Consider the following 23,167-nt stretch of genomic DNA (forward strand, 5'->3'; position numbering starts at 1 on the left):
CATCGACGCGCGAGCCGAGTGATCCACCGTTAAGAGTCACGCTTCTGGGTCCGGGCGCTCTAGGGCGCCAGGTTTTTCAGTACGTCGGCCGGCAACAGAGGGGGTGCATAGGGGATTTTCTCTTGGCCCTGTTGCCCCGGGTGCTCGGCCTCCGCCGTCCCTCCCTCCGGCGGGGAGGGAAACAACGGAGGGCTCGAGACTTCTCGACCTACCCCCCGGTCCCGCAACCCCGGGGAGAGGGGTATAGGGGCGCACGGGCGAACGGTACCCGGGACGGCCTTTCATGTGGGTTTTTTCCTGGGCGGGGGGAACACGGCAGGATCCCCCCGAGAGGCCAGGCGTCCGTCGGGACGACGGAGCAAGAGGGGCTCCCCACACCCTCCCGTCGTCGTCGTCCGCACGGCGATAACCCTCGCTGGACCGTCGCCGCACCTCCGCGTGCGGGTAGCTCAGGCAGAGCGGAAGTATCCCAGCCGCACACCCCCTTCGGGCAGGGGGAGGCAGTCGGGGAAATCGGCTTCCAGCTCCGCACCTCCTCGGTTCGGTCATCGCTCCCTTAATGATCCTTCTGCAGGGTCACCTACAGGAACCTTGTTACGACTTTTACTTCCTCTAGATAGTCAAGTTCGATCGTCTTCTCGGCTCTCTGCCAGGGTCTTGGCGGACCCCAGCAGGGCCGATCCAAGGACCTTATCACGAACGGGGTTCAGCGGGTTACCCGCACCTGTCGGCGAAGGGTAGACACACGCTGGTCCGTTCAGTGTAGCGCGCGTGCAGCCCCGGACATCTAAGGGCATCACAGACCTGTTATTGCTCGATCTCGTGTGGCTGAGCGCCACTTGTCCCTCTAAGAAGCTGGACGCGGACCACGGGGGGTCGCGTAGCTAGTTAGTATGCCGGAGTCTCGTTCGTTATCGGAATTAACCAGACAAATCGCTCCACCAACTAAGAATAGCCATGCAGCACCACCCACAGAATCGAGAAAGAGCTTTCAATCTGTCAATCCTTTCCGTGTCCGGGCCGGGTGAGGTTTCCCGTGTTGAGTCAAATTAAGCCGCAGGCTCCACTCCTGGTGGTGCCCTTCCGTCAATTCCTTTAAGTTTCAGCTTTGCAACCATACTCCAACCGGAACTCAAAGACTTTGGTTTCCCGGACGCTGCTCGGCGGGTCATGGGAATAACGCCACCGGATCGCCAGTTGGCATCATTTATGGTCGGAACTACGACGGTATCTGATCGTCTTCGAACCTCCGACTTTTGTTCTTGATTAATGAAAACATTCTTGGCAAATGCTTTCGCTTTGGTTCGTCTTGTGCTGGTCCAAGAATTTCACCTCTAGCGGCGCAATACGGATGCCCCCCGGCCGTCCCTCTTAATCATGGCCCCAGTTCCGACAACCAACAAAATAGAACCGGAGTCCTATTCCATTATTCCTAGCTGGAGTATTCAGGCGTGGCTGCCTGCTTTGAACACTATTTTTTTCAAAGTAAACGCTTCGGGCCCCCGGGACACTCAGTCAAGAGCATCGGGGAGGAGCCCCAAGGCAAAGGGGCTGGGACTGGCGGTAGCACGCCTTGCGGCAGACCGCCAGCTCGATCCCAAGATCCAACTACGAGCTTTTTAACTGCAGCAGCTTTAGTGTACACTACTGGAGCTGGAATTACCGCGGCTGCTGGCACCAGACTTGCCCTCCAATAGATCCTCGTTAAAGGATTTAAAGTGTACTCATTCCAATTACAGAGCCTCGAAAGAGTCCTGTATTGTTATTTTTTGTCACTACCTCACTGGGTCGGGAGTGGGTAATTTGCATGCCTGCTGCCTTCCTTGGATGTGGTAGCCGTTTCTCAGGCTCGCTCTCCGGAATCGAACCCTGATTCTCCGTTACCCGTGGTCACCATGGTAGGCACAGAAAGTACCATCAAAAGTTGATAGGGCAGACACCCGAATGGATCGTCGCCATCACGGGGAAATGCGATCGGCCCGAGGTTATCCAGAGTCGCAACGCTTATGGGGAGAGCGCAGCAGGGGAGAGGCTGCGGAGGACCGTCCCGACGCCGCACCCGGGACCCCGGATTGGTTTTGGTCTGATAAATGCATGCATTCCTGGCGGCCAGCGCTCGTTTGCACGTATTAGCTCTAGAATTACCACAGTTGTCCGAGTCAACGGTTTGGAGCGATCAAAGGAATCATAACTGATTTAATGAGCCATTCGCAGTTTCACTGTACTGTCCGTGTGTACTTACACGTGCATGGCTTAATCTTTGAGACAAGCATATGCTACTGGCAGGATCAACCAGGTAGCCCCCCATCACGACTGGACCGCGTCGAGGTTCGGGAGAGGAGAGGCCTGCGGGAAGAGAGGGCGGCGGAAGAGCCCCGTGGCGGCAGGGCGCCCGGACAGAACGGGTATAGGTAAGGTGTGCGGCATCCAGGAGAGGATGTGGGATGGTGTGGGGCTTCCCTGGGGGGGCCGGCGAACGGAGCCCTCGCAGCACCTGGGACATGTGCGGGAGGAGCGGCTCACTGTGCGGTGCGTGGTCTGAAGCGGCAGGTGTCTGGAAAACACCCCTTGCACGGGGAGGGCAAGGTGACTGGCCTCCGGAGGATGCCACGGCCGCCCCCGTCTCACCAACCGCACCCAAGACGACACACAGGGTCGCTCGGGGAGATGGCGTGTGGGGGTGGGCCTATGCGGTGCCACCGTCTGGCTTAGACCTGCCTCCTCAGCGGGGGGTCCTCGACCCACTGGCGGGCAGGCACGAGGATTGCGAGAGGGGGGCTGGCCCTCGGGGTCAGCCGCGGCTCCGGCACTAACCCGGCGACGTGGAGGTAGTCGGCCTGGCCGTGTCGGCGTCGCCCTCCAGCGTAGTCCCTCTTCCCGCTCGTGCCCTTAACCTCAAAGGGATGCCCGAGCGGCTTTTCTTCCCAGGGCTGCTCCGCGCCCCGGGGGGCGGGAGCGCGGGGGAATCCCAGGTCGGCCTTTCACCGTACTCCCTACCTCTTGGCCCTCGCTCCTTCTCCCGTTCTCCATATAACCCCTCGGCTCTGGGGTTTCCACTCTCCCTCTCTCGCTCTCTCTCTCCTTCTCCCTGCCGAGCCGCTTGGGAGGACGAGGGTCGAGGGGGAAAGGCGACGGTCGGGCTGGGGCACACTGCACGGTGAGAACCCCCTTCGCCTGCCTCCACACCTCTGTCGTCCTCCCCACTGACGTAGGGGCTCGGGAAAAGACTGGAAATCGCGAAGCTCGGCAGTGGCGAAGAGACGCCACCCACAGCCGCCGCTGTCGCCTCCGCTGGCCGTGTACGCATCTGGAAGAAAAGGGCCGCCCTCGGAGATAGTTGTGCTTCCCCGCACAGAGAGCGATTCGGACGACGGGCCCCTACGCCTTGGTGGGTGGGCACCATGCCGTTCGCACGTGTGGGTCGTCGGACCGCTGCCTTCGCTTGGGTCGGGTAAAACTTTCCACGGCTCGGCCACCTCCACGGACGGGAGGCGAGGCCGGCGTGCGCGCCCAAAGATAGGTGTCGAAAGCCCGGGGGTAGAGGAGGAAGGGGACCGCTCACCTTAAGCCGGCACGGGCTCCAAAGCCCGGGCCGAGCGAGCGGCGCCACCTCCCCACCCGGGAGCGCTGCACCAGATCGATCGGAGGAAGAGCAGGGGTGCGTGGAGGGACTTGCCCAAGTACGGAGGCTGCAAACCCCTGTCGTCGGGAGATACGTGCCCACGAGTCCTGGAAGCGCGACTCGGGTACAGGCGCCCTTGCACGGTGAGAACCCCCTTCGCCTGCCTCCACACCTCTGTCGTCCTCCCCACTGACATAGGGATCCAGGAAAAGACTGGAAAGCGCGAAGCTCGGCAGTGGCGCGGAGACGCCACCCACCACCGCTGCTGTCGCCACCGCCGCGGAGGCCGCTCGTTCGGACACGAGGGGCGGCGCGGGCCTCCGCTGGCTGTGTACGCACATCTGGAAGAAAAGGGCCGCCCTCGGAGATAGTTGTGCTTCCCCGCACAGGGAGCGATTAGGACGACGGGCCCCCACGCCTTGGTGGGTGGGCACCATGCCGATCGCACGTGCGGGTCGTCGGACCGCTGCCTTCGCTTGGGTCGGGTAAAACTCCCCACGGCTCGGCCACCTCCACGGACGGGAGGCGAGGCCGGCGTGCGCGCCCAAAGATAGGTGTCGAAAGCCCGGGGGTAGAGGAGGAAGGGGACCGCTCACCTTAAGCTGGCGCGGGCTCCAAAGCCCGGGCCGAGCGAGCGGCGCCACCTCCCCACCCGGGAGCGCTGCGCCAGATCTATCGGAGGAAGAGCAGGGGTGCGTGGAGGGACTTGCCCAAGTACGGAGGCTGCAAACCCCTGTCGTCGGGAGATACGTGCCCACGAGTCCTGGAAGCGCGACTTGGGTACAGGCGCCCTTGCAGAGGGGGTACTGGATGTGGAACAGCACTGGGGTCAAAGCCACAAAATCATCCGCCCTCATGGAGCCTCTCCTCAGCCTAAAAATCCAAATTTTAGCCTTGAGGCGCCCCCATGTGGAGAACCAGGGCCAACGGGGGGGGGTTCTGGCCAGGCTCACTTCAACCCAGGAACACCTCTCTGACTTGGAATAGGCGACCAGCAAAAGTCCCCCCACGCAGCTGCGGAAGCCTGGGTTCAGCCAATGTGCAGACCTCCAGCCAAACAGGGACTCATAGCTAAAACGCGTACCCGGGCCTACGGAGGTGAAAACCAGCTTAAATGAGTCGAAATGTGTCGGGCCTGAGAGGTACCTCTCTCTCATATATTCTGCCGGTGGTGTGCAAAACTGGGTCTTTGCATGGAGTGTCACCCTATACCCACTGTAGGGACGCATGCCAAAAAGTACCCGATCGCCTGGAACTGTCAGGCGGATTCGGCTCCCTGGAATTTCCTCATTCTGGTTCTTTTTCACTTTTTGTCTCTTTTTCGACATCTAGTGGGCAGGCTGCATTACTGCAACCGGGGACACCTCAAAACACTTGGAACTGGTGAGCGGATTCAATTTACCAACGTTTGGCGGGTCCTGGAAGTCAAAATTCTGACTTCTGAAAACGACTAAGTATGAAGGACTCATCGGGCGAATCGCTCTGGAACTGAAATCGGATGCGCTCACTCACATTTTCCCCTCTGTGGAAGTCTGACACAAGTTGAAAAATTTTCTAAGTCCACAAAATTTTTTTTGCAACTTTTTTTCAATTTCCCCCCCGTGGGATATATATTTTACCCACACATTTGGAGCCCTCCTGGGATGCCCTATAACATAGTATTCCCTCATTTAGAAAAATTTTCACAAAAAAGTGAAATTTTCAAAAAGTCAGAAATTTGCCAAAAAAATTACTAAGTATGAAGGACTCATCGGGTGAATCGCTCTGGAACTGAAATCGGTAGCGCTCACTGACATGTTCCCCTCTCTGGAAGTCTGACACATGTGTGAAAATTTTCTAAGTCCACAAAAATAATTTTTTCAACTTTTTTTCAATTTCCCCCCTGTGGGATATATATTTCACCCATACATTTGGAACACTCCTGGTGTACCCTCACACATATTTCCCCTCTCTATAGAGGAAGACTGGGGAGCCTCAGCCCAAAATTCTGGAACTGTTTCTGGACACCGCAGCACTATTAAGACCTCCACCGACTACCACAAGGCGAATATTAAGCCCTCCACCGACTTGCACGGGGGCGACTATTAAGCCCCCTTCCGAATACATCTACTCGCGGGCGGAGGCTTTTTGGCGTGGTGGGTTCGCGGCCCGGCAGCTCACAATGTGTCCCACATCGGTCATAGCTGTCGCTGCCAAGGAGACTTGTGATTTGTTTTGCAAAATCTGAGTTTGAGAGCAGCCTTGAAACCAGCAGCCTTACGGCGTGGGGGGGTTGATCAGGCCCCTTTGGCATCCAGGGTTCCCTTAGGAGGGGAGGCAAACTCCTTGGGAGGGACAAAAGCTTGTTTCGAGGGATGGCTTTCAATAGATCGCAGCGAGGGGAGCTGAGAGGCCTGTGCGGGGACCTGTACGGGAAAAGCGGCTCGCTGTGGGGTGCATGGTCCCGAAGCGGCAGGCGTCTGGAAAACACCCCTTGCACGGGGAGGGCGAGGTGACTGGCCTCCGAAGGATGCCACAGCCGCCCCGTCTCACCAACCGCACCCAAGACGACACACAGGGTCGCTCAGGGAGATGGCATGTGGGGGAAGCCTATGCGGCACCACCGTCTGGCTTAGACCTGCCTCCGCCGTGGGGGGTCCTCAACCCACCGGCGGACAGGCATGAGGATTTGGAGAGGGGAACTGGCCGTCAGGTTCCGTCGCGGCTCTGGCACTAACCCAGCGACGCGGAGGTCGCGAGGGTTGTTATCGGCCTGGCCGTGTCGGCGTCACCCTCCAGCGTAGTCCCTCACACCCGTAACCTCAAAAGGATGCCCCCACGCGTGGGTGGGTGGGCACCCCGGCGTTCGCCCGTGCGGGTCATTGGACCGCTGACTTTGCTCGGGTAGGGTCAAACTCCCCACAGCTCAGCCACCTCCACGGATGGGAGGCGAGTCCGGCTTGCACGCCCAAAGACAGGGGTCAAAAGCCCGGGGGTAGAGGAGGAAGGGGACCGCTCACCTTAAGCCGGCGCGGGCTCCAAAGCCCAGGTCGAGCGAGCGGCGCCACCTCCCCACCCAGGAGCACTGTGCCAGATCGATCGGAGGAAGAGCAGGGGTGCATGTAGGGACTGGCCCACGTACGGAGGCTGCAAACCCCTGTCATCGAGAGATATGAGCCCACAAGTCCTGGAAGCGCAACTCGGGTACAGGCGCCCTTGCAGAGGGGGTACTGGATGTGGAACAGCACTGGGGTCGAAGCCACAAAAGCATCCGCCCTCATGGAGCCTCTCCTCAGCCTAAAAATCCAGATTTTAGCCTTGACGGCACCCCCATGTGGAGAACCAGGGCCCGCGGGGGGGGGGGACTTTGGATAGGCAACCAGCAAAAGTCCCCCCACGCAGCTGCGGAAGCCTGGGTTCAGCCAAGGTGCAGACCTCCAGCCGAACAGGGACTCATAGCCAAAACGCGTAGCCGGGCCTACGGAGGTGAAAACCAGCTTAAATGAGTCGAAATGTGTCGGGCCTGAGAGGTACCTCTCTCTCATATATTCTGCCGGTGGTGTGCAAAACTGGGTCTTTGCATGGAGTGTCACCCTATACCCACTTTAGGGACGCATGCCAAAAAGTGCCCGATCGCCTGGAACTGTCAGGCGGATTCGGCTCCCTGGAATTTCCTCATTCTGGTTCTTTTTCACTTTTTGTCTCTTTTTCGACATCTAGTGGGCAGGCTGCATTACTGCAACCGGGGACACCTCAAAACACTTGGAACTGGTGAGCGGATTCAATTTACCAACGTTTGGCGGGTCCTGGAAGTCAAAATTCTGACTTCTGAAAACGACTAAGTATGAAGGACTCATCGGGCGAATCGCTCTGGAACTGAAATCGGATGCGCACACTCACATTTTCCCCTCTCTGGAAGTCTGACACAAGCTGAAAAATTTTCTAAGTCCACAAAATTTTTTTTTCAACTTTTTTTCAATTTTCCCCACGTGGGATATATATTTTACTCACACATTTGGAGCCCTCCTGGGATGCCCTATAACATAGTATTCCCTCATTTAGTGGAAATTTTCACAAAAAAGTGAAATTTTCAAAGAGTCAGAAATTTGCCAAAAAAACGACTAAGTATGAAGGACTCATCGGGAGTCGAAATGTGTCGGGGCTGAGAGGTACCTCTCTCTCATATATTCTTCCGGTGGTCTGCAAAACTGAGTATTTGCATGGAGTGTCACCCTATACCCTCTACAGGGACACTTGCAAAAAAGTGTCCCATCGCTTGGTAGTGTCACCTGGATTCGGCTCACAAGAATTTCCTCATTCTGGCTCTTTTTCACTTTTTGCCTCTTTGGCAACATCTAGTGGGCAACCGGGGACAGTTTTTCAACTTTTTTTCAATTTTACCCCCGTGGGATATATATTTCACCCACACATTTGGAACTCTTCTGGGGTACCCTCACATATATTATTCCCTCATTTACTGGATATTTTCCCAAAAAATTGAAATTTTCAAAAAGTCAGAAATTTGGCTGAAAACGACTAAGTGTGAAGGACTCATCGGGCAAATCGCTCTGGAACTGAAATCGGATGCGCTCACTGACATTTCCTACCTCTCTGGAAGTTTCCTGCACACAGATATTTCCCATAAGCTAACCTCGCAAACCAAATGTCTGAAAATTAGGTTCCTCTCATATAGCGCAATAGAACAAACGTATATGAGATAGGTTAGGTTTTTTCCGTCAACGCTGCTGATGCTTTTCAACCGTGCAGGTGGCTGCCTTATGGGTGCCTCAACCCCTGTGATGCCGTATAGAAGATACGGAGGAATATATCCAGGTTTGAATATTTCCAGCAGCACTACAGGTGATTTGCACCCGTGCGAGCGACTCATCACCTGTTACGCGAGAGCAGTGATTAGCCCCTAGAGCGGAAACTAATCAGCCGAGCGGCTGATGCAGCCTGGATGGGTGCGGCAGAAATTCAGATCACCTCCGCTGCAGATGCAAGGACTTTAAAGCTCAATTTGACTGCGGGAAACGTGTCGCTATGAAGCGGTAAGTAGAAGTTATTTGTCGCCCACATATAGGAGAATGTAACCGCCACACCAGACTGCGGCGGACCCCATGTTGCACGGTTGTAAAACCGCAGTGAACGTTTGTGTTGCTTATTTCCCCACATCCACCAACGTACACCGCTGACTTGCCCCGTGTGCCACAGGGTGACGAGATATCTGTCCACACATCTGAGAAGGGTGTGCATGAGGTCCGAAAGCGTCTCGGAGATAAAAAAAAACTTGGCTATCGCCAAAGATCGACTTAGACTTGTCGCGGCTAAGGGCACAGCTATACTATTCAGCGAGCTCAAGCCTCTGCAATCCCTGGAAGATGTGGTAGCATTTGCCGAAAGCCGTGGGTATTTTATAGTAAACAAACCTACATTTCAGTTAGAAAACATACCGCTGACCTCTGTAGGACAGACCCAGGCGCCAACAGACTGTTTGCCCCCATGCTACGTGCCCCCTGTGGAGTCATATTCACATATGATGGACGCGCCTGTCCCTGAACAGTCTGCACACAATTTTGAGGGAGCCCCATGCCCCGAGTCGGACACCATTGAGGCCATGGATGGCAGCACACAAAACATTCAGTCTAGGCAATGGAGAAACGAAAGCTCCCTGGCTAGAACGGCCGCCGGCTTGTATATGCGTCACTCAGTGAATAGCCCCATGTAGAAGAGCTTCCGCACATATTTGACAGTAACCCGTGGGGTCCCTAATTGTAACCAGGAGGTATCGAATGTTGCACGGTTTCTTTTCTTTATCAACCCAAGATTTATAACTCTGGAGTACTTAACCAAACCCACAAAAGTGAATGATTTTTTTAAAAAACTCAGCAGCCTCAAACTATCGAACCAGACCTCCCTCAAAATACTGAAGCACATTCGGCGATTCACCATCTATCAGCTGAGGGGCACACAACTGAGCATAGAGAATCCTCAGCTATACAGGGCGTGTGAGGTGTTTATGAACTTTACGGAGGACCTGCGTAAGACCTTGTACAGGGGAGTCTGCCAAGACTCAGTGAGCAAGAGGTACCCAATATTCTGAGAGATTTTTACCAAACATCGGCTGTTGGGTAAAAAAGTGCTATAACTGTATTTCACCCCACAGGTACGATACGCTGATGAAGCCCTCCAAGACACCGAATGACTGCCAGAAAATACTGGACGAAGCAAGACCTACATTTCTAGCGAGCATAGAGAATGTCCAGGACGGGGATCAGAAGAGGACCGAAGGGAAGTTATTCTGTACCTCCAGGCCCTTCTGATTCTAAGACACCTCCAAAGGCCAGGTGTTGTTCGCAATTTGACCGTAAGTAGTGTTAGTCTGCATGGGCAGCGGTCATTGCGGAACCGTCTCAATCATCTCCCTTCTTTTTACACCTTAGGTTTCAGAGTGGAACGGGAGGACCTATCACATGTACCGCGGTGTTCGAAAGACGATTGTCGGTGTGAAAACACACAAGTGTGCATCCACTCAAGTAGCATCGTTCGTGCTTTCAGAGGAAGAACATTCGGTAAGGTTTCTACAAGCCAGGGGACCCGGGCTACCCGACTCCACATGGGGTTGAAACCCCTCTGTTGTCCCCATGCAAAACTCGTTTGAGGTATACCCTCTGGCTCGAGATTAAGTTTTTTTTTCTTTTTCAGTGGTTCAAAGTCTATGCAGAACATATCAGACCTGTCATTGCTGCTGGCCGAGAAATCGCAAACTTTTTTCTGACGTGTACCGGGAAGGTCGTAATGAACCCATCCGCTGCTCTCCGGCGTTATCATGAAAGGTGGGGGAAGAATATCCAGTGTAAATTATCATATGCAGCTACAGGCACTGATTGTTTTTCCTCCACAGCTACAGCCTTCCACATGTCACCAGCCATTTTGTACGACGTGTATGTGAAACGTGGACTCTCTCACGATATTCCGATTCCGAAAAACACTTATTCGCACGATATCTGGCGCACACAAATGGTATGGCTGAGAAAGTTTACCGGGAGAAAGCACTTGTGGATATGTGTCGTGCCCATGAATTGGTAATAAATTCGGGGCAGGCTGTTGGAGACGACAGCCAGGCTGATGGAGCCGAAAGGCTGGCTGATGGAGATGACAGCCAGGTTGATGGAGACGACAGGCGGGCTGATGGATACGACAGCCAGGCTGATGGAGCCAACAGGCTGGCTGATGGAGACGACAGCCAGGTTGATGGAGACGACAGGCGGGCTGATGGATATGACAGCCAGGTTGATGGAGACGACAGGCTGGCTGATGGAGACGACAGCCAGGTTGATGAAGACGACAGGCTGGCTGATGGAGACGACAGCCAGGTTCATGGAGACGACAGGCGGACTGATGGAGACGACAGTCAGCCACCTGTATTGGCTTCCCCCAGTCATTCAGAGAACCAGCAAGCAGACAATATGGAAATCATGAGGCCGATAGCGAAGCCTATTGAGCGGCTAGGCTTAAACACCTTTCGGCTCATCCCAATTAGGTGCACCAAACCAGTGTAAAACTGAGAAAAATTACAACCAATAATAAAGTCATTCAAATGTTCGTCTGAACTTTTATTCCAACCGTAGAATACACGGCCTACCACGGTCCACGGGCTGGGGCCACTATTAGAAGGACTCGGGCCCCCGAGCGACGCCGAGGTGGTCCGGTCTCCCGTATGCCACATTTCCCGACGCCCGCCGGACGGACAGGGATTCAGCACTGGGCTCTTCCCTCTTCACTCGCCGTTACTGAGGGAATCCTGGTTAGTTTATTTTCCTCCGCTTATTAATATGCTTAAATTCAGCGGGTCGCCACGTCTGATCTGAGGTCTTTAGTCTGGTCTGCGAGCGTGCCCTTCCACGCCGCCCCAGGCGGCTACCCCCCAACCCCTGGAAGCTCCGGAGGCAGCCCTGTGTCTCCACAGACAGCCTCACAGCACGCTCCGGGTCGGGGCGGAGGGTAACCGGGCGGGTGGGTCTAGCCTTGGGGGGACGTAAGGGAGAGAGAGAGAGGGCGTCGGGGTGCGAAGAGTCGGGCCTCCCTCTGAAAATCCCTTGCGACGGGAACCCAGCCGCGCCACGGAGGCGATCGACGGAGGGGCGACCCTCAGACAGGCATAGCCCCGGGAGAAACCCGGGGCCGCAAGGTGCGTTCGAAGTGTCGATGATCAATGTGTCCTGCAATTCACACTAATTCTCGCAGCTAGCTGCGTTCTTCATCGACGCGCGAGCCAAGTGATCCACCGTTAAGAGTCACGCTTCTGGGTCCGGGCGCTCTGGGGCGCCCAGTTTTTCAGTACGTCGGCCGGCAACAGAGGGGGTGCATAGGGGATTTTTCTTGGCCCTGTTGCCCCGGGTGCTTGGCCTCCGCCGTCCCTCCCTCCGGCGGGGAGGGGAACAACGGAGGGCTCGAGACTTCTCGACCTACCCCCCGGTCCCGCAACCCCGGGGAGAGGGGTATAGGGGCGCACGGGCGAACGGTACCCGGGACGGCCTTTCATGTGGGTTTTTTCCTGGGCGGGGGGAACACGGCAGGATCCCCCCGAGAGGCCAGGCGTCCGTCGGGACGACGGAGCAAGAGGGGCTCCCCACACCCTCCCGTCGTCGTCGTCCGCACGGCGATAACCCTCGCTGGACCGTCGCCACCCCTCCGCGTGCGGGTAGCTCAGGCAGAGCGGAAGTATCCCAGCCGCACACCCCCTTCGGGCAGGGGGAGGCAGTCAGGGAAATCGGCTTCCAGCTCCGCGTCTCCTCGGTTCGGTCATCGCTGCCTTAATGATCCTTCTGCAGGTTCACCTACAGAAACCTTGTTACGACTTTTACTTCCTCTAGATAGTCAAGTTCGATCGTCTTCTCGGCTCTCCGCCAGGGTCTTGGCGGACCCCGGCAGGGCCAATCCAAGGACCTCACTAAACCATCCAATCGGTAGTAGCGACGGGCGGTGTGTACAAAGGGCAGGGACTTAATCAACTCGAGCTTATGACCCGCACTTACTGGGAATTCCTCGTTCACGGGGAAGAATTGCAATCCCCGATCCCCATCACGAGCGGGGTTCAGCAGGTTACCCGCACCTGTCGGCCTGTAGACACACGCTGGTCCGTTCAGTGTAGCGCGCGTGCAGCCCCGGACATCTAAGGGCATCACAGACCTGTTATTGCTCGATCTCGCGTGGCTGAGCGCCACTTGTCCCTCTAAGAAGCTGGACGCGGACCACGGGGGGTCGCGTAGCTAGTTAGCATGCCGAAGTCTCGTTCGTTATCGGAATTAACCAGACAAATCGCTCCACCAACTAAGAACACCCATGCACCACCACCCACAGAATCGAGAAAGAGCTTTCAATCTGTCAATCCTTTCCGTGTCCGGGCCGGGTGAGGTTTCCCGTGTTGAGTCAAATTAAGCCGCAGGCTCCACTCCTGGTGGTGCCCTTCCGTCAATTCCTTTAAGTTTCAGCTTTGCAACCATACTCCCCCCGGAACCCAAAGACTTTGGTTTCCCAGACGCTGCTCGGCAGGTCATGGGAATGACGCCGCCGGATCGCCAGTTGGCATCATTTATGGTCGGAACTACGACGGTATCTGATCGTCTTCGAACCTCCGACTTTCGTTCTTGATTAATGAAAACATTCTTGGCAAATGCTTTCGCTTTGGTTCGTCTTGTGCCGGTCCAAGAATTTCACCTCTAGCGGCGCAATACGGATGCCCCCGGCCGTCCCTCTTAATCATGGCCCCAGTTCCGACAACCAACAAAATAGAACCGGAGTCCTATTCCATTATTCCTAGCTGGAGTATTCAGGCGTGGCTGCCTGCTTTGAACACTCTAATTTTTTCAAAGTAAACGCTTCGGGCCCCCGGGACACTCAGTCAAGAGCATCGGGGAGGCGCCCCAAGGCAAAGGGGCTGGGACTGGCGGTAGCACGCCTTGCGGCAGACCGCCAGCTCGATCCCAAGATCCAACTACGAGCTTTTTAACTGCGGCAGCTTTAGTGTACACTACTGGAGCTGGAACTCTATTTTATTATAAATGTAAAAACACAAACTAGTACAAGTAACGAAAACAATTTCCAGCAATATAACCGATACATAAACAATGTATATACAAGGGACCCCACCTGCCTGACAACCACCATACAACCACAGCCTATCCAAACATACCTCAAACTTCCTCCAGACTTACACCTGATTCTGCCGTAACAAAAACCAGAGATGCAGAAGCAAAATACATATAACAAAATATAAACCACATAAACCATATGAAATAACACACAACATTTAAATCATGAGTAACACATACACTACCCCAACTCTCACTATACCCCCAACCCGAACCGGCCTCCAAGTTCCGAAAAAGTCCTTCCGGACTTAGGGCGAACCCCGACAGTTTTGGGCCTGGGCCAGTCCAAGTTCATGCTTAACCCCCCTCAAAACCCCCACCCCACCTAACTAACCCCCAAAGTAAAAGAACAATAAGACAAAAATAATAATAACAACAACAAGAACAATAACAAAATTACCATCCGCACCGGTTCGGTGCTTGTAAACCCTTTTCATGATACCATTCTCAAAACAAAAAGCTACGGTGAGAAGTTAGCCCACCACCAGGAGGCTTGGAGCAATCCAGAACTAAGGCACCTGGAAGGAGAAGCCCCTCCAGAGATGGGAGGCCCCCGATGCACCCAGCCTTTCATACTCCAAGGAGCGCACCTTCACCAGGTCACCAAGGATGTTGCTACATACCTCACCCACTGGGAGGATTTTACTGCCCGTCGACACTAAACACCGTGCATTCCATGTGAAAAACCTAACCACTAGGCTAACTAGAAAAAGAGTGCACTGGTCCCGTCCACCAAGGTCTCTGAACGCTCCATAGGCTCACTCAGCGTAGGAGAGGCCCGCCAGCCTAGGCCAGTCAATGGAAGCGCCCACCCTGTTGCATACCTCTGCATTAAAGGGACACTGAAGCAGGAAGAGCTCCATGCTCTCAAGCGTGTCAGCACAACTCTCACGAGGATAATTCCTATCCTCGGAGTTCCTGTACTTCAAGTTGTCCCTCACATACAGCTTACCCTGAGAGCAGCGCCAAGTCAAGTCCCAATACTTCGCGGGGATCCGTTTTGAATTTAAAAGACGCAACCCGACCTCCAGATCCCGACTTGGGCAGTCCCTGAGGGCCAGTGGCTTTTGAAAATGGGTCGATAAGATCCTCTCCTCGAGAAGTTTCCTCGTGAGAGTCCTCACCTCCCACACTCCCAAACCCCACCGGTGTATTACTTTCAAAACCGGGGTAACATAAGCCGGGAGATGCCCGTGCGGTGTGCGAAGATCCTTCACACGCCCTCCTGTCTCCCAATCCTGGAAGAAGGACTTCAACCATCCCCTACAGGAGAATACCCACAGAGGAGCCCTCTCTTTCCAGAGGTTTGATATATTTAGCTTAAGAAAGGTGCAAACCAAGAACACCACGGGGTTGACCATATTCAACCCCCCTAGTCTCCTCGTACGGTAAGTAACCTCCCGCTTGACTAGGTTCAGCCTGTTTCCCCATAACAGTTGGAAGGCTCTGGCAAAATACAAACGCTGCCTAGATACATTAACAATGGGAGCAGGAAACCTTTGCACAAGCTCACCCTTTCCCTCAGGGTCAAAGACCAACCCTTCCACTGGTCCACTCTCTGGGCGGCAGTTTTAAGTCTACCTTCCCAGTTTTTGGTTGGGTAATCACCCTGGCCAAATTCAACGCCTAGGATCTTGGCATACTCTTGGGGCTCTGGGAGGGTGTCCGGGAGATCAAACCTGGGATCTCCTCCCCCCAGCCAAAGACTCCCACACTTGCTCCGATTGACAATGGAACCAGAGGCCCTGGAGTAGCCCTCCACCTCAGACATCACTGCCCGCACCTCCTCTTCCGAGGAGACAAAAACAGAGACATCATCAGCATAGGCCACTACCTTCAGGGCGGCCTCCCGATCGGCCGCCTGGTCCATCCTCACCCCCGCTACTGGTCCACGATCCACCCTCCTTATGAAGGGATCAATCGTGAACACATACAGCAGGGGACTGAGAGGACATCCCTGACGAACGCCAGAGCCCACCGCAAAGGCCTGTCCAATCCAACCATTCACAAGTGGGAAACTCTCCGCCCCTCTGTACAATGTCTTCAGCCAGTCCACGAACCTCCCTGGCAGACCATACCTCAGAAGAGCGGACCACAGGTACTCGTGATCAACCCGGTGAAAGGCTTTGGCCTGATCCAAGGACAGCAGATACCCCCCCCTTCAAGAGGCCAGCCCTACCCTGCTCCACAGCCTCCCGGACACCGAGAACAGCACTAAAAGTGCTACGGCCAGGAACACAGCAGTGCTGGGAGTCCGAAAGGAGCCGTGGCGCAAACTTCACTAACCTGTTAAAGAGTACTTTAGCCAAAACCTTCCTGTCCACATTGAGAAGCGCTATGGGCCTCCAGTTCTCAATGTGCGACGGATCCTTTCCCTTAGAAAGAAGGATCAAAGCTGACCTCCTCATTGATCTCGGAAGAGTGCCCGAGGAGAAACACTCATTAAAAACCTGAGTCAATAAGGGGACCAAAAGGTCATTAAAGGTCCTGTAGAACTCCGACGTTAAGCCGTCCGGACCTGGTGATTTTTTGAGCTGGAGCCCGTCAATTGCCAGTCTAACTTCCTCTTCTTTCATCTCATCCACCAAGACATCGAGCGAGGGGTCTACCCCTGATTCAGGAATGGCCTCAGCCAGGAAAGCCGACGTCTCATCTCGATCCAGCTCCTTCCTCCCCAAGAGATGTAAGTAAAAGGATCTGACGACCTCCAAGATCCCTGACCTGGACCTGGTCAGGGATCCTGCACTGTCCCTCAGACCCGCCACTATCTTACTACTTACTGACATCTTGCAGTTTCTGTAAGGGTCGGGTGAGCGATACTTCCCGAAGTCCCTCTCAAAAACCAAAGATGTGTGCCTATCATACTGACATCTATTGAGTAAGGCTTTCACCCTGGTGATGTCCTCACGGCCACCCCCAGTCGAGACAAGTTCCTCGAGTTTCCTCCTCAGGCCCCGATACAGGAGATCCCTGTTCAGGCTTCTGAGGTTAGAAAGCTGGCGGAAGAATCTCGCCACCCGATGTTTGAAGATCTCCCACCACTCTGACTTAGTGTTACCAAGGCCCAGTAGCGGTACCTGACTTTGAAAGAAATCCTCAAAGGACCGTCTTACAGCTGCTTCCTTCAGGAGTGAAGAATTCAGCTTCCAAAAACCTCTTCCCATCCGAGGAGTCTCTGTAACATTCAGAGAAAACATAATCAGGCAGTGGTCGGAGAATTCAACCTCTACCACCGATAAAGGTGAAGAGACTGCCTCCTCCTTCAAATAAAACCTGTCTATTCTAGACCTAGTCTGACTACCTCTGAAATAAGTGTAACCCGCGTGGCCCGTGGTGTTCCGGATGTGGACATCCACTAGGCGAGCCTCACTAACTATGCTATTCAAGGCGACGCTGTCGTAGGCCAACCAGTCTCTGGAACCTCCTCTGTCTTGGGGCCTCGAGACATTGTTGAAGTCCCCTCCAAAGACCACCTGTCGGCTACAAAACAAAAAGGGTTTAATACTCATAAAGAGACACTTGCGGTCCCACTTAGTCTGGGGACCATAGATGTTTATGAGCTGAAGCTCTTGTCCCCTTATGAACACATCCAAGATCAAGCACCTCCCCATTTCCAACTCAATAACCCGTCGGCATACTACATCTGCGGTCTTGAAAATGACCGCCACCTCGCTATACGGCTCAGCCGCAAGAGACCAATAGGAAGGCCCGTGTACCCACTCCCTCTTAGCTTTTTTAAGGGACGTGAGATCGGCCAACCTGGTCTCCTGCAAAAACAAAATGTCGGCATCAAGCTGGCCGAGAAAATGAGAGGCCGTGAACCTAGCCGCATCAGACTTTATGCTGGCAACATTAATGGTCGCCAGCGTCAACGGGGTGAGTGCCACCATCATGAGTGATCAGGTTGGACAGCGACCTTCTTCCCACCCCCCTTACCCTTTACATGTGCTCCATTTTCCTCCTCAGAGGACAATATAGCACGTTTCAGGCACACCGACACATCCATACCTGCTGTTCCAGACACAACTTTAACGGGCACAACTGTTTCAGGCGCACCCTTGCCTTTGTCAGGAGGCCCTGGGTCGACCCCCACCACCAGAGGCCCGATTTTCCCGACCCCCGATGTTGAGGGCCTGGTGCCCCCTTTAGCCCCTACATCCTTGTCCGCAACCCCAGCACCAGACCCCCCTCTTCCCCCCCATCTGAAGACAAGGGAGACTCGCTTAGGGCCTGGTACTGGTTGGAGAGCTCCACCGGAGGAAGGAAGGAAGAGCCTTCCTTTGGCATCTGGCCCCGGATGGCCTTCTCCTTCAAGTTACCCTTCTTCCTCACCCTTTTCTTCTCCCTCTTCTTTTGCTGTTGCCACTCTTCATTCCCCCCCTCATCCACACCTTCACTGGATGAGGATAAGGGAGAGGTGGCCCCATCCTCCCTGACCATCCTCCTGACCTCTTCGTTTATCTCACTGTCCGGGACCTCAGCTGCATGCTCCCCCGAACTAGGGACCAGAGGCAGGGACATAATCCCCTGGTCCCTCTCCACCACTCTCCTCGGACGCTGTTCTTTCCCTCCCGCCTCAGGGGGAGTTCTGCTCCTCACCGGTCCCTTACTTCCTACGCCGCCGCTAGTCCCTTCACCGGCTGGTCTGGTCCTCGCCTCCTCCCTACCAGCACCTCCCGAATTCAGGCCAACATTGGCATAGGAGCGCGGACAGCGACTAAACGGGTGTCCCAAGACACCACACAGATTACACCGAATGTCCCTACAGGTTGCGGCCAGATGACCCACCCCTCCACACATCGCGCACTTCTCCACCTTGCACCCCGCGCTGAAGTGAGAGGGGCTGCCGCACCTGTGGCACAACTTCGGCTGCCCCTGGTAAAAGATCAGGATTCGGTCCCTTCCCAAGAATGTTGAAGTGGGAATGTGGGTAAAGGTCCAGGCCCCTGACCAGATGCCATGCTTGTCCAGATTCTTTTTGGGAATCTGGACCACCTCCCCATACCTGCTCATGATGTCCATCTCAGAAAGTGACTCGTTACTGGTGAGCACGGTCACTTTCTTCACTGAGTTTTGGCGAGAGATAGCCTGGACTATAAACCCTCGCCATTCAGGGCAAATCCGAGCCAGCTCATACTGAGACCAGAAGAGCTCTAGGCCCTCTGATCTCACAAAGCTGACGTCGAAAAAGGTGGCACCATAGGGATAAATCAGGGCATAGATGTCATCAGCCCTGAAGCCCATCCCCAGGAAAAGCTCCACCACCTTGTCCCTAGAGGGGCACGTTTCATTGCCTTCCCACCGGAGACGGACCACATTCCTACGGACGCCACCCTGCCCTGCTGTCGGCAGAGACCACGTAACGTTCTCTGCCCCTAACTCTCGGAAGGCGGACAGACCATGTCGGTCTATTCAGAACGATAAATCTACCTCCCTACCTCCACTGTAATGGACAACTCTCCCCAGTAGACGCCATTGCAATAACCCTGCCCAGCGTCCCCTGACAAGGCACCTCCACTACCCGCGGCAGCGGCCGCCGCAAAGGTGCGGACATGTGAACCGCCCTCTATCGAGTCCGCCAACGAACCGGGATTCCTTGGCCTCACACTTGGCCCCTCATTCACACTCACACTCTGCCTCACAGCCTCACCTACCACCCCTGGACCACTACCATCACCACCAGCCGTACCACTCACCACTTCCATACCTGCATCCTCACCTACATCCTCACCTCCTTCATGTACCCCATTCATCCCCACCTCATGCACCCCATCCATGCCAGCCAGAACAGGTGGGGTACTAACCGCTTTACCCAAGGTCCTGGCATCACTGGGGGGGGTTTCAGGACACTCACCACATCCGCAGCATTGTCCTTACTCCCCTTCTCCCCCTCTGCCACCTTGGACCCTCCAATATTCATGCGCTGGGTATCACAGGGGCCGGGATTTTGGGCGCCGGGTTTTACCAACCTCACAGGTGCAGACACCCCGGCCGGTTTACCCCCAGCAGCCTTGTCCCCAGCATGCGGCCCCTCAACCCTCTGGCCAGATATGGAAGCAGAGGCTCTCTCCTCCCCCACCATCCTCCGGACATCAGCCAAGATCTCTGAAAAAGCTGCTTCGGCTCCACCGCCACAACCCCCACCTCCCTCTGCCCGAGACCCAGAGGCCATGGGAGACAGAGATGGGAACTCCACCACACTGAATATGTCTGGCACCACCGCCAGCGATGACCCTTTGCCATCCCTACTGTCCTCCGTAGGGATCGCCACACCATCACCACTCGCCTTACATTTGCCTTTACTCTCCCCACCGGACCTGCGCCGAGGACCAACTTCATGATCTGGGCGCCCTTGACCGGCGGGGGTTACACAGGAGACAGCAGCAGCAGCATCAGTATCATCATTAAACACGTAACGCATAGTCACCGTCTCCTGTGCCTTCTTCTTGCGCCCCTTCTTCTCCTTTCCGGGTCCCGGATCTTCATCCCCGAAACAAAAATGCTGGAGGTTCACCGGGGACTCCAGCAACCGGATGGCCGCCATGATCCCCCCGGAGCCCGAAGACGCCTCCATGTCCTCCTCCTCTGATGTGCTGGAGGCAGGCAGCGCCACCTGCTCAGGACGCAGACCGGAAGATTTAGGAGGCTCCCCAGTAACACTGGCAGGCTGCTCGACCGGGGTTACTGCCACCTCCTGGGACACTGTTCCTGGATCCGCCTCTGTCTTCCCTGCTGTTTTTCCTGCTGCCTCCCTCCCAGCCGCAGGTTTCTTCTGGGCAACTCCAGGTGCTGCGGTGGGCAGGACGAGGGGCGGGGCACCGGCGCAAGGCTTGCTGAGCCTTGTGGTACTATAAGCATTGCTAGCTGCTTTTTCTTTCATGTCCCTCCTGCCTCCCTCCTTCCCTCCGCCCACAGACTGTACAGAGGCAGTGCCGAGCGCTGCGGTGGGCGGGACTAGAGGCGGACCAGCAGATCGGGAACTGCTGGGCTCTGTAGTTCCACTCGCGGCTCTCATGGTGGCCGCGCCGAGCGACGAGGTGGGCGGGGCTTGGGGCTGGTTGGCAGACTGGGGGCCGCTGGGATCGGTAGTTCCACGTGTGCCTGTCATGGTGACCGTGCCGAGCGCCGAGGTGGGTGGGGCTTGGAGCTGGTTGGCAGACTTGGGGCCGCTGGGCTCGGTAGTTCCACGTGTGCCTCTCATGGTGGCCGTGCAGAGATCTGAGGTGGGCGGGGCTAGGGGCCGGCCGGCAGACCGGGTGCCGCTGGGCTCTGCAGTTCCACATGTGTCTCTCATGCTGGCCACGCCGAGCGCCGAGGTGGGCGGGGCTAGGGGCGGTCCAGCAGATCGGGTGCCGCTGGGCTCTGCAGTTCCACGTGTGCCTCTCATGGTGGCCATGCCGAGCGCTCAGTTGGGCAGGGCTAGGGGCGGGCCGGCAGACCGGGTGCCGCTGGGCTCCGCAGTTCCACGTGTGTCTCTCATGGTGGCCACTCCGAGCGCCGAGGTGGGCGGGGCTAGGGGCGGGTCGGCAGACCGGGTGCCGCTGGGCTCCGCAGTTCCACGTGTGTCTCTCATGGTGGCCACGCCGAGCGCCGATGTGGGCGGGGCAAGGGGCGGAGCCCCGGACCGCGATCCCCCAGCCTTTGTGCCCGCACCCACACTATCCTCTGCTCTCACTAACAGTGCGCCTCTTACTCCACCCCCCACCTTCTCCTCCTCCATGGCTGGGGTAACCCCTGGGGCAGCACCCAGCGCTATGGTGGGCGGGACAGGGGGTGGGACAGGGGGCGGGGCTCCTTGACCCTCTGGATTTGCGTGGCGATCGCCGGGCGCTTCCTCTGGGCTGCTGCATTATATAGCGCCTTGGCCTGCCGCAACTCCAGCAGGAGTTTCGCCAGTGCCACCTTCCCCTTTTCGTGGCACCAGAACATCTCCACCACCCGCTGGGAGAAAGCCTCCGCCGACTCGTCCGGGCCCCTCTCGGCCCATGGGGCACTCCCCTTGCTTCCCTTGGGCTTGCCAGTCACCTTGTTAGCCGATGCCGGCATGCTCACCGTAGCCGCTTCACGCTGGGACAGCCTCCCAGACCTGCTCACAGAGTCCTCCGATGGATCCATATCCAGTCCTCCGACCCCACCCGGCCCAGACCGGGAGGGCCGGAGCCCGGGGATGCCCCCCGACACCCCTGCCTCAGTCCTGGGAAAACGAAGAGGCAAGGGTCGGGCTTAGAAAAAAGTCCTAGTTGGAGCTTCCCAGGAGCTCCTCCACACAGCTCTCACTCAGCTAGGAACACAGGCCACACCTCCTCCACTTCCTGCTACCGTGGCTGCTGGCATGAGACTTGCCCTCCAATAGATCCTCATTAAAGGATTTAAAGTGTACTCATTCAAATTACAGAGCCTCGAAAGAGTCCTGTATTGTTATTTTTCGACACTACCTCACCGGGTCGGGAGTGGGTAATTTGCGCGCCTGCTGCCTTCCTTGGATGTGGTAGCCGTTTCTCAGGCACCCTCTCCGGAATCGAACCCTGATTCTCCGTTACCCGTGGTCACCATGGTAGGCACAGAAAGTACCATCAAAAGTTGATAGGGCAGACACCCGAATGGATCGTCGCCGTCACGGGGACGTGCGATGGGCCCGAGGTTATCCAGAGTCGCAACGCTTACGGTGAGAGCGCAGCAGGGGGGAGGCCACGGAGGACCGTCCCGACGCCGCGCCCGGGACCCCGGATTGGTTTTCGTCTGATAAATGCACGCATCCCTGGCGGCCAGCGCTCATTTGCACGTATTAGCTCTAGAATTACCACAGTTGTCCGAGTCAACGGTTTGGAGCGATCAAAGGAACCATAACTGATTTAATGAGCCATTCGCAGTTTCACTGTACCGTCCGTGTGTACTTACACGTGCATGGCTTAATCTTTGAGACAAGCATATGCTACTGGCAGGATCAACCAGGTAGCCCCCCAACACGACTGGACCGCATCGAGGTTCGGGAGAGGAGAGGCCTGCGGGAAGAGAGGGCGGCGGAAGAGCCCCGTGGCGGCAGGGCGCCCGGACGGAATGGGTATAGGTAGGGCATGCAGCATCCAGGAGAGGATGTGGGATGGTGTGGGGCTTCCCTGGGGGGGCCGGGGAACGGAGCCCTCGCAGCACCGGGGACATGTGCGGGAGGAGCAGCTCGCTGTGCAGTGCGTGGTCCCGAAGCGGCAGGTGTCTGGAAAACACCCCTTGCACGGGGAGGGCGAGGTGACTGGCCTCCGGAGGATGCCACGGCCGCCCCCGTCTCACCAACCGCACCCAAGACGACACACAGGGTCGCTCGGGGAGATGGCGTGTGGGGGTGGGCCTATGCGGCGCCACCGTCTGGCTTAGACCTGCCTCCGCCGCGGGGGGTCCTCGACCCACCGGCGGGCAG

At 56.2% G+C, this 23,167-nt stretch overlaps 1 long non-coding RNA gene and 2 other non-coding genes across 3 annotated transcripts in view; all 3 read right to left on the reverse strand.

Moving 5' to 3' along the window:
- The window catches only part of LOC141164935 (5.8S ribosomal RNA), a 154-nt gene extending 116 nt beyond the window's left edge, over window positions 1-38 (reverse strand). The window contains exon 1 of the ribosomal RNA XR_012250981.1: window positions 1-38. This exon is cut by the window's left edge and continues 116 nt beyond it. This is a non-coding gene — a ribosomal RNA (5.8S ribosomal RNA).
- The window catches only part of LOC141164896 (uncharacterized), a 145,386-nt gene that overhangs the window by 19,215 nt on the left and 103,004 nt on the right, over window positions 1-23,167 (reverse strand). The gene's annotated exons all lie outside the window — the stretch shown is intronic.
- On the reverse strand, window positions 11,747-11,900 carry LOC141164954 (5.8S ribosomal RNA). Its single transcript, XR_012250999.1, has one exon. It is a non-coding gene; the product is annotated as a 5.8S ribosomal RNA (ribosomal RNA).

Source organism: Phyllobates terribilis, unplaced genomic scaffold (assembly GCF_046119375.1).
Source record: "Phyllobates terribilis strain yellow unplaced genomic scaffold, ASM4611937v1 Scaffold_10__3_contigs__length_209671492, whole genome shotgun sequence".
Taxonomy (NCBI): Eukaryota; Metazoa; Chordata; class Amphibia; order Anura; family Dendrobatidae; genus Phyllobates; species Phyllobates terribilis.